Here is a 12,308-nt window from a genome sequence, read left to right on the forward strand (position 1 = left end):
CACAGAGCAGGTGCATTTATACAGAGACTTGATCACACACAGGTGGATTATATTTATCATCATTAGGCATTTAGGACGACATTGGATCATTCAGAGATCCACAATGAACTTCTGGACTGAAAGTAAAGGGGCCGAATAATATTGCACGCCCCACTTTCCAGTTTTAGAATTTCTACAAAAATGTAAAATAACCAATAAATTTTGTTCAATTTAACAACTGTGTTCCACTTGCTGCTGATTCTTCACCAAAAATTTACATTTGGTATCTTTATGTTTGAAGCATGACATGTGGGGAAAGGTTGAAAAGTTCCAGGGAGTAGAATACTTTCGCAAGGCACTGTGGTAAGCAAAACGCGTGCAGATCTTACTTGCTTTTCTATTGAGCTTTTAAGCATTGTTTTACAGCTTTCCAGGATCATTGAAGCAAGTTTTTACCTCCTAATCGCAGCCAGGTGCAGCGCAGCGCTTACAGGCAAGACAGCAGCGGTGGTCGGTGTCCAAGACAACAAGCTGTAAACAAAAGTGTTAATATCTAAAAACTGCTGCAAATTTTAACACGTAGTAAATTGCAAAATTGTTTTTTTTTTTCATGGTCTTTCCAACAATATCCATCTGTAAAATAATCCCTTACTGTATATCAATGGCTTGTATAATGGTTTTATTTTTTTTATTTATTTTCACAGATAACAACAATTCAGTAAGTTCATTTACCAAGTATATGTAAATTCAATCAAAAAAATGTAATTCTGTTATTTTGAGTTCTTTCTCGTTACGCCATTTACCGACTGGATTCATTAATTTTATGTTTTCATATATTGGGCATTTCCGAATACAACGATACAAAATCTGTCTCTTTTTTTTTTGTTTAACTTGTAACCCCTTAGTGACGGAGCCAAATTTTTGAAAACTGACCACTGTCACTTTATGTGATAATAACTCTGGAACGCTTCAACAAATCCCAGTGATTTTGAGAATGTTTTTTCGTGACAAATACAAAAGATCATTTTTATTTGATGTTTCCTTCTAGAGAAGATAGAATTGATCCACTGCAAATTGACTTAAAGTCGAATTTCATGAAATTTGCAGATTTTGGCAAAAAAAATCAAAGAATTTTTGCAATTTTGTTCATGCAGGTTGATAAAATAATTGATGATAATAGCGCTCTGCACAGCTCCTGCGCCCGCACTGCTCACGGGATCTGCTTGACTCCTCAATATTACAGAGCAGAATGATAAGGGGTTAATGATTCCCTAATACACAGAATCGCTAATGAATAAACTGTGCACATTTTATGCTGTAACTGCAGTTTTGTTGTTAAAAAAATACATTGAAGAAATGCTTTCTAATTTAAGATATTTTTTTCCTTAAAGGATTCATATGTGGAAAGTGAAGGTTACGTACTTCCAGGTATCTGTTTCCAATAGTTCTTTACCCTCCACCTTTCTATAAAGTCTTCCACTACCATAAGTCAGATCCCAAAGTTTGTCTATGGAAACTGCCTTAGTCCTAAACTAAATTATTAGGCTGGAGTCACACAAAATTGATCAGATAGATGATAGATAGATAGATAGATAGATAGATAGATAGATAGATAGATAGATAGATAGATAGATAGATAGATAGTGTGAGTGAGATATATAATCATTGCTTTGCGTGTGTAGCTTACTGTATATGTAGTTAAGTCAGATTTAAGTAAATTAAAGAAAAAAATGTCATGGGGTTCACCAAAATTTTTATAACCAGGCGAGGGAAAACCGACATTTGTGGGCAAATGTTTATAGCCTGGGAAGGAGGTGATAAACATGAAGCTTCCCAGGTTATTAATATAAGCTTACAGCTGTATACTTAGTCTTTAATGGTTATTAAATTGTGGGACCCCCCAAGAAATGACGTGTGGCCCTCCCTATAATTAATAACCAGCAAAGGCTAGACAGGCAGCTGCGGGCTGATATTAATAGGCTAGGAAGGGGCCATGGATATTGGTCCCCTCCCAGACTAAAAACATCAGTCCTCACGCATAAGATGTGCCAATTCTGGCACTTAGCCTCCACTCTGCCCACTTGCCCTGGTGCTGTGACAAATGGGGTAATAGTATTGGGGTTGATGTCAGCTTTGTATTGGCAGCTGACATCAAACCCAGGAGTTAGTAATGGAGAGGCATCTCTAAGACTCCCCCTTAGTAATCCCATAGTAAAATTGTAAAAGAAAACACAGCCTAAATAAAGTCCTTTATTTGAAGTAAACACTTCTTTCCCTCTTTTGGCCATTTATTTTTACAATTAAAAATAAAAAAGGAAACTTATACTCACCTGTCCTACGAGAAGATAATCCACCGATGCCCATGTCCCCTGTAAAAAACAAAAAAGAATTAACCATATTCCTCACCTGTCCGACGAGAAGATAATTAATTTACCCCTTGACGAGTCTTGCTCTGCTGAATCTACTTGGCATGCTGAACAATGAAATGATGGGAAAGTTCAACCTGTCATCCAGCAGAGAAACTGAGCTGCACGTGATAGCACAGCATCAGTGTGTCACTGTGACGTGAATAAGGTGAGCGGAGTTCATAGCCTCACTGATGTCACCTCACTGACGTCACTGTTAGAGCATGAGAACTTTCGACGCACTCCAGACCCTATCTCCCTTTAGGAACCATGATGCCAGTATGGTACTTATCTTCTCTAATGATAACGCTCTGGAACTCCCTCCCGGGGCACTCTGTTCATCTCAAGTACTCAGTCCTGTCTAGGCCTGTTACCTTCAAAAGTCATAAACGCTGGGCCTTACTGCTAGGAGTCCTCTCCCATCGCTCTGGTCTCCGTGAAATCACTTTGTGTCTCAATCACTTCTACTCCAGATCTCACTATCTCTTTCCTCTAGTCTCTGCTCACTTTCGGGAAACCCAACGAGGCGGCACTGCTCACATTGGACCCTAGGTCCTTTTACTACATCCTCCAGGCCCTATCTGTGTTCCTGTCACTTTCCCTCAACTCAGCCCCTTCCAATATTAACTCTCACTATCCCTACTGCTAGGCAATTCTCATTATCCACATTGCTAACAACTTTAACGCACATTACAATTCACATTATACATCACAGTTCACATTACAATAACTTAGATATTCTTCAAGGGGCGAAAGTGGGCAACATGTCCATCTCCTTACATCTGGAAGACTGGCAGCTCTTAGAAGGGCTTCCATGGACAAGTTTTGCATAAGCAAGCCTCTCTAGCAGGTCCTAGGGGAACCCTGTCCTTCACCCCTTAACCTCTATGCAGGGATCTGGACTTACACAGGGCAACGTAGGATGGGTCCACGGAGTGGCTGCTGGCCAGTGGTGCAGGCTTACAGAGGATTGTCAGAAAGTCAGGTCAGTACCAAGAGGTCTAGATTATGGAAATAAATCCTAAGGCAATCTTAAGGTTGTCTAAGCACAAGAAAAGTCAAGGACAGGAACAGAAAACTAAGTCAGAGCAGTGCAAGTAATGAACCAACAACACCTATAACTTGCAACTGGAAGCCCCTTCCAAAGGCTCAGGGCATAGAGATAATGAGACAACAATGTTGAGGAATTAATCCCGATGCTCCCTGCTGGATGATACCACAAGTCCCAAAATGGTAAGTAGAACTCTACCAGTGGACTGGATTTCACATATTTGGATTTGTCTAAGGCCTATTACATATGTGCTGAAAAGGGAACTGTCGGAACGATCCACCTTCCCGAACGGTATATATGGTCATGTTGCTCTCCGAAAGATAATGTCATCCATGCCATTACTGATGCAATCTTTTGCTCCTTGATTGAAAAATCACTGTTTTTTAATATATATGCAAATGAGGTTTATGTGCTCTGGGTGCGGCAGAGGACTTTCCAAGTCTCTGCCTCCCACCCTGTATTCACTGCCCAGCCCCACTTTCCTCTGTTGGACTGACAGCTCACTGGCTTGACTACACAAAAGAAAGTGGGGCTTGGCGGGAAATAGATATGGAAAGTCAGACGCTGGGAAAGTGCTTTGACACGCCCAGAGCACCTAAGCCTCGTTGCCATATGAATAAAACAGTAAGAAACAGATTGCATCAGTAAAAGCATGAATGATATTATTTTTCTGAGAGCAACAAGACCAAGAAAACAGTTTTTGGGGGGTAGATCATTCTGACAGATTCTGCATTCTGTCCAGAGGAAGCTTTATACTCCATTTTGTCCTCACTGATTTTCTGATCTGGAGCCTATAATCGTCTCTTCTTACTGTCCACAAAACGTTTTGTCCCAATTCCTACACTAACATATCCTCGTACTGACTATGAAAAGTTGAAATCTTGAAAATGCCACATTATGTCGTCCACAGCCGAAGAATATAAAGAACCTGGTGGTGAAGAGGTAAGCAGTGCACCTATTCTTCGGGCTGGATGCTCTACAGCTGAGGTTTTTAGTACAGTCAGCCCCTGGCTTAGAAAAGCTGTGCAAATTAATAATTTATTAAGATTAATACAATTTATCATTTATGGAGAGGTGATAACTTGCAGAATGGTGGCGCTCCAGCTGCTGAGACCCCCTCAGTTCTCGAGAATGGGGCTTCATGGCTCCTTGCATTGTCTAGGCCACTGCCAGAGATAGGAGCCTACAGCACTCAGAATGTTCTAGAAAGCCAATACACAGACCCTCGTACTCAGGTTAGTTGAGGGTCCCAGCAATTGGACTCCACCAATAAACAACCTATCACCTGGCCTTTGCTAACTATATAAGGTGGGAACAACTGTGTTATCTTTGTTATATTTTACGTGATGACGGTTAATGGGGAAAAGTTTTGTATTTATCTTAACACGGTTTTATTTTGTTTAGGGATACCAATCAGATTCACACCATCAAGGTATTTTATCTTCTATATTTCCTAGCTTGCAGCCCTACCCTGTCTATGATATCATTAATTATGATAAGTCAAGGCCTAATTATACGTTTCAATCCTCCGGGGTCTTTGTCCCGGTGCCGAACTGCATGTCAGATTTAGTATATGATTGCACTTAGCCACTCCGGATCTGTAAATGCCATTACCATATATCTAAACTTTTGCTAGGAGCGATCATGCAGCATATTTGACCTGTGCCACGTTATTATTATTATTTATTGTTATAGCGCCATTTATTCCATGGCGCTTTACATGTGAGGAGGGTTATACATAATAAAACAAGTACAATAATCTTGAACAATACAAGTCACAACTGGTACAGGAGGAGAGAGGACCCTGCCCGCGAGGGCTCACAATCTACAAGGGATGGGTGAGAATACAGGAGGAGTGAGGACCCTGCCCGCGAGGGCTCACAATCTACAAGGGATGGGTGAGGATACAGGAGGAGTGAGGACCCTGCCCGCGAGGGCTCACAATCTACAAGGGATGGGTGAGGATACAGGAGGAGTGAGGACCCTGCCCGCGAGGGCTCACAATCTACAAGGGATGGGTGAGGATATAGTAGGTGAGGGTAGAGCTGGTCGTGCAGCGGCTTGGTCGATCGGTGGTTACTGCAGGTTGTAGGCTTGTCGGAAGAGGTGGGTCTTCAGGTTCTTTTTGAAGGTTTCGATGGTAGGCGAGAGTCTGATGTGTTGTGGTAGAGGGTTCCAGAGTAGGGGTGATACGCGAGAGAAATCTTGTATACAATTGTGGGAAGAGGAGATAAGAGGGGAGTAGAGGAGGAGATCTTGTGAGGATCGGAGGTTGTGTGCAGGAAAGTCCCGGGAGGGGCGACATGTGTAACCCTGTCACTTCCAGCACTTTGCCTAACCTACATCACTTTCCCTGGACTACAACGATCTGCACTGAGAGCAGTGGGGACACAAGAACCTGTACCAGGAGCAGTGGGGACCACAAAGATCTGTGCCGGGAGCAGTGGGGACCACAATAATCTGTGCCGGGAGCAGTGGGGACCACAAGGATCTGTACTAGGAGCAATGGGGACAACAAAGATCTGTGCCGGGAGCAGTGGGGACCACAATAGTCTGTGCCGGGAGCAGTGGGGACCACAAGGATCTGTACCGGAAGCAGTGGGGACCACAAGGATCTGTACCAGAAGCAGTGGGGACCACAAGGATCTGTATTGGGGGCAGTGGGGACCACAAGGATCTGTACCGGAAGCAGTGGGGACCACAAGGATCTGTACCGGAAGCAGTGGGGACCACAAGGATCTGTACCGGAAGCAGTGGGGACCACAAGGATCTGTACCGGAAGCAGTGGGGACCACACTTATCTGTACCGGAAGCAGTGGGGACCACAAGGATCTGTACCGGGAGAAGTGGGGACCACACTTATCTGTACCGGAAGCAGTGGGGACCACAAGGATCTGTACCGGGAGAAGTGGGGACCATAAAGATCTGCGTTGGGAGCAGTGGGGAGCACAAGGATCTATACTGGAAGCAGTCGGGAGTTTTTGAAGTGTTATGGGAGAGTTTTTTTCTGAAACATTTTTTTTGCAGCCTTCTGATTGGAGAGTGCTTAGTCTGGAAAATCAGGAGCCAGTTCAGAGAAGTGACACACACGTTCTTTTTTTCAATTAGGTGTTTTTCAAAACGTGAAATAGAAAAGAAAGACACTGAAAACACTAAACCTATGATCAACAAGTAGTTTTACAAAAGAAATTGAACTGAAGTCTTTTAAGCATTTTCAAGTTCTAGTCCTCTTCATCACTGAAGAGACAATTTGCATGTTTAATTTACAAGAGGGAGGTGCACTCTGACATATCAGGCTTGACATGTCACTCTCCACAAGAAGAAACATTACCTTTTAGACCTCAGTCCAGAGCCTCTCACCTAGCCAAATCAGATCTCATACTATTCACTGATGAGGGGTAACGACCCCGAAACACCGTGTCTGCAAATTGAGATTCTGGTTTGGCTTTTATCCTAAGTCAAATTGCAAGGCTCCTTGAAGGGTCCACACTGACCTTTAGGATTGCTGATTCTAATATATGGCACTAGAGTTCAAGTTCTCTTCCTCTCTGAAGAGGCAATTTGCATAAATTGGCATGTTTCTAGCAAATTTATAGTGTTTTTGGAGCTGATTTGCCCCAAAAAGATGCTTCCAAAAATCTGCTTATGCATATAGACTTACAATAAGAGCCCAGTCAAACGGCCGTATAACACAGACAACGATCGTATCGCAGTGCACGGACTGGCCGGCGGCTCTCCTAACCTGAGCATAGAGATACATGCCGTCACACTCAGGCCAGGATAGCCGCCGGTCAGTATGCGCCTTGCGATGCAATCGTCATCCATGTTATATGGCCGTCTGACTGAGCCCTAAATGTAGCTCCCTGCCCAGCAAGAGCAAAATACTCCACATGTTGCTCCGTCAAGGACTGGTTAATGTGTAACATGTAATTTCTCTGTTTACAAACTTCAGGCTTTATTTCTGACAATTCCAATAGTACTGTGTCCTTATATTTACTGTGAAAAATTGAAATAATGAACATATTATATCACGTCTTTTCACAGGTGGAGAAGATGGTTATGTTGTAAGTATATTCTCACCAGACTGGAAGCTGTAGAGCTCGGCGTTTAGTTTATACAGACGCTTCTCACAAAATTAGAATATCATCAAAAAGATAATTGATTTTGGTTGTTCAATACAAAAAGTGAATCTCCTATATTATATAGAGTCATTACAAACAGAGTGATCTATTTCATGTGTTTATTTCTGTTAATGTTGATGATTAAGGCTTACAGCCAATGAGAACCCAAAAGTCATTATCTTAGTAAATTAGAAAAATTAACAAAAAACACCTGCTAAGGCTTGCTAAGCATTTAAAAAGGTCCCTTAGTCTGTTTCAGTAGCTCCATAATCATGGGGAAGACTGCTGACCTGACAGATGTCCAGAAGGCAGTCACTGACACACTCCACAAGGAGGGGAAGCCACAAAAGAGCATTGCTAAAGAAGCCGGCTGTTCACACAGTGCTGTATCCAAGCATATCAATGGAAAGTGGAGTGGAAGGAAAAAGTGTGGTAGAAAAAGCTGCACAAGCAACCGGGATAACCGCAGCCTGGAAAGGATTGTTTAGAAAAGGCCATTCAATAATTGTGGGGAGATTCACAAGGATTGGACTGCTGCTGGATTCATTGCTTCTAGAGCCACCACACACGTATCCAGGACATGGACTACAAGTGTCACATTCCTTGTGTCCGGCCACTCATGACCAATAGACAATGCCAGAAGCGTCTTACCTGGGCCAAGGAGAAGAAGAACCGGACTGTTGTCAGTGGTCCAAGGTGTTGTGTTCAGATGAAAGTAAATTTTGCATTTCATTTGGAAATCCAGGTCCCAGAGTCTGGAGGAAGAGTGGAGGCCACAATCCAAGCTGCTGGAGGTCTGGTGTGAAGTCTCCACAATCAGTGATGGTTTGGGGAGCCATGTCATCTGCTGGTGTAGGTCCACTGTGTTTTATCAAGACCAAAGTCAGCGCAGCCGTCTACCAGGATATTTTAGAGCACTTCATGCTTCCCTCTGCATTCAAGCTTTTTGGAGTTGGAAATGTCATTCTCCAGCAGGACTTGGCCCCTGTCCACACTGCCAAAAGTACCAATACCTGGTTTACACACAACAGTATCACTGTGCTTGATTGGCAGCAAACTCGCCTGACCTTAACCCCATAGAGAATCTATGGAATATTGTCAAGAGGAAGATGAGAGACACCAGACCCAACAATGCAGACGAGCTGAAGGCTGCTATCAAAGCAACCTGGGCTTCCATAACCCCTCAGCAGTGTCACAGGCTGATCGCGTCCATGCCACACCACATTGATGCAGTAATTGATGCAAAAGGAGCCCGACCAAGTATTGAGTGCATTTACTGAACATACATTTCAGTAGGACAACATTTCAGATGTTAAAATCATTTTTCAAGCTGGTGTTATAAAGTATTCTAATTTACTGAGAATGACTTTTGGGTTTTCATTGGCTGTAAGCCATAATCATCAACATTAAGAAGATTCTTTACTGCTAGGGTAGTGAGAATCTGGAATTCCTTGCCTGAGGAGGTGGTAATGACAAACTTAGTCGAGGGGTTGAAGAGAGGCCTGGTGTTTTCCTGGAACTTAACAATATTGTATCTTACAGTTATTAGGTTCTTTGGAATGACGTAGATCTGGGGATTTATTCTGATGGAATATAGGCTGAACTAGATTGAACAAATGTCTTTTTTCGGCCATGCTAACTATGTTACTATAAAACAGAAATAAACACATGAAATAGATCACTCTGTTTGTAATGACTCTATATAATATATGAGATTCACTTTTTGTATCGAAGAACTGAAATAAATTAACTTTTTGATGATATTCTAATTTTGTAAGAAGCACCTGTATATATAAGAACAAAAAAATCCTGAGTACAAATGCAAAAAAATAAATATAATTATATCAGGTATAAAAACTGTTATTTCAAGATTTTCTAATATAGAAGATCTCTAAGAGCAGAAGTTGTGCTCAATTTAAGTTTGATTGTAATTTGGTACAAACTATGCAGTCAAACTTTAATGCAATTTTTTTTTAGGATCTAGGTAACAGTGATGGATATGAACCAGGTATTTAACACACTTTATATTTTGCTTGTTGTCAATACAATATTTAACCACAATCAGAAAAATACTTCACATACGCTCTTATAAGGGACCTGTCAGCAACTTTAACAAGTTCCCTCTTCCAGTCCCTATTTACAAGAATATAACTATTATACTACTGCCGTATATGTACAAGAATATAACTACTATAATACTGCCCCTATGTACAAGAATATAACTACTATAATACTGCCCCTATGTACAAGAATATAACTACTATAATACTGCCCCTATGTACAAGAATATAACTACTATAATACTGCCCCTATGTACAAGAATATAACTACTATAATACTGCCACTATGTACAAGAATATTACTACAATAATACTGCCCCTATGTACAAGAATATAACTATTATAATACTGCCGTATATGTACAAGAATATAACTACTATAATACTGCCCCTATGTACAAGAATATAACTACTGTAATACTGCTCTTTTGTACAAGAATATAACTACTATAATACTGCTCCTATGTACAAGAATATAACTACTATAATACTTCCCCTATATACAAGAATATAGCTACTTTAATACTGCCACTATGTACAAGAATATAACTACTATAATACTGCCCCTATGTACAAGAATATAACTACTATAATACTGCTCCTATGTACAAGAATATAACTCCTATAATACTTCCCTATGTACTTCCCCTATATGCAAGAATATAGCTACTTTAATACTGCCACTATGTACAAGAATATAACAACTATAATACTGCCCTATATGTACAAGAATATAACTACTATAATACCGCCCCTATGTACAAGAATATAACTACTATAATATAATACTGCTCCTATGTACAAGAATATAACTACTATAATACTGCTACTATGTACAAGAATATAACTACTATAATAATGTCCCTATGTACAAGAATATAACTACTATAATACTGCCCCTATGTACAAGAATATAACTACTATAATACTGCCCTATATGTACAAGAATATAACTACTATAATACTGCCCCTATGTACAAGAATATAACTACTATAATACTGCCCCCTATGTACAAGAATATAACTACTATAATACTGCCCCTATGTACAAGAATATAACTACTATAATACTGCCCCTATGTACAAGAATATAACTACTATAATACTGCCCTATATGTACAAGAATATAACTACTATAATACTGCCCCTATGTACAAGAATATAACTACTATAATACTGCTCCTATATACAAGAAAATAAATACTATAATACTGCCCCTATGTACAAGAATATAACTACTATAATACTGCCCCTATGTACAAGAATATAACTACTATAATATAATACTGCTCCTATGTACAAGAATATAACTACTATAATACTGCTACTATGTACAAGAATATAACTACTATAATAATGTCCCTATGTACAAGAATATAACTACTATAATACTGCCCCTATGTACAAGAATATAACTACTATAATACTGCCCTATATGTACAAGAATATAACTACTATAATACTGCCCCTATGTACAAGAATATAACTACTATAATACTGCCCCCTATGTACAAGAATATAACTACTATAATACTGCCCCTATGTACAAGAATATAACTACTATAATACTGCCCTATATGTACAAGAATATAACTACTATAATACTGCCCCTATGTACAAGAATATAACTACTATAATACTGCCCCCTATGTACAAGAATATAACTACTATAATACTGCCCCTATGTACAAGAATATAACTACTATAATACTGCCCCTATGTACAAGAATATAACTACTATAATACTGCTCCTATATACAAGAATATAAATACTATAATACTGCCCCTATGTACAAGAATATAACTACTATAATACTTCCCCTATATACAAGAATATAGCTACTTTAATACTGCCACTATGTACAAGAATATAACTACTATAATACTGCCCCTATGTACAAGAATATAACTACTATAATACTGCTCCTATGTACAAGAATATAACTCCTATAATACTTCCCTATGTACTTCCCCTATATGCAAGAATATAGCTACTTTAATACTGCCACTATGTACAAGAATATAACAACTATAATACTGCCCTATATGTACAAGAATATAACTACTATAATACCGCCCCTATGTACAAGAATATAACTACTATAATATAATACTGCTCCTATGTACAAGAATATAACTACTATAATACTGCTACTATGTACAAGAATATAACTACTATAATAATGTCCCTATGTACAAGAATATAACTACTATAATACTGCCCCTATGTACAAGAATATAACTACTATAATACTGCCCTATATGTACAAGAATATAACTACTATAATACTGCCCCTATGTACAAGAATATAACTACTATAATACTGCCCCCTATGTACAAGAATATAACTACTATAATACTGCCCCTATGTACAAGAATATAACTACTATAATACTGCCCCTATGTACAAGAATATAACTACTATAATACTGCCCTATATGTACAAGAATATAACTACTATAATACTGCCCCTATGTACAAGAATATAACTACTATAATACTGCTCCTATATACAAGAAAATAAATACTATAATACTGCCCCTATGTACAAGAATATAACTACTATAATACTGCCCCTATGTACAAGAATATAACTACTATAATATAATACTGCTCCTATGTACAAGAATATAACTACTATAATACTGCTACTATGTACAAGAATATAACTACTATAATAATGTCCCTATGT

At 39.4% G+C, this 12,308-nt stretch overlaps 1 long non-coding RNA gene across 1 annotated transcript; it reads left to right on the forward strand.

Moving 5' to 3' along the window:
- The first annotated feature begins 1,381 nt into the window (after positions 1-1,381).
- LOC138649841 (uncharacterized) lies at positions 1,382-9,564 on the forward strand. The gene is made up of 5 exons (XR_011315373.1): positions 1,382-1,407; positions 4,346-4,377; positions 4,840-4,867; positions 7,480-7,499; positions 9,534-9,564. It is a non-coding gene; the product is annotated as an uncharacterized lncRNA (long non-coding RNA).
- The last annotated feature ends 2,744 nt before the right edge of the window (positions 9,565-12,308 follow it).

This window comes from Ranitomeya imitator, chromosome 9 (assembly GCF_032444005.1).
Source record: "Ranitomeya imitator isolate aRanImi1 chromosome 9, aRanImi1.pri, whole genome shotgun sequence".
Classification (NCBI taxonomy): Eukaryota; Metazoa; Chordata; class Amphibia; order Anura; family Dendrobatidae; genus Ranitomeya; species Ranitomeya imitator.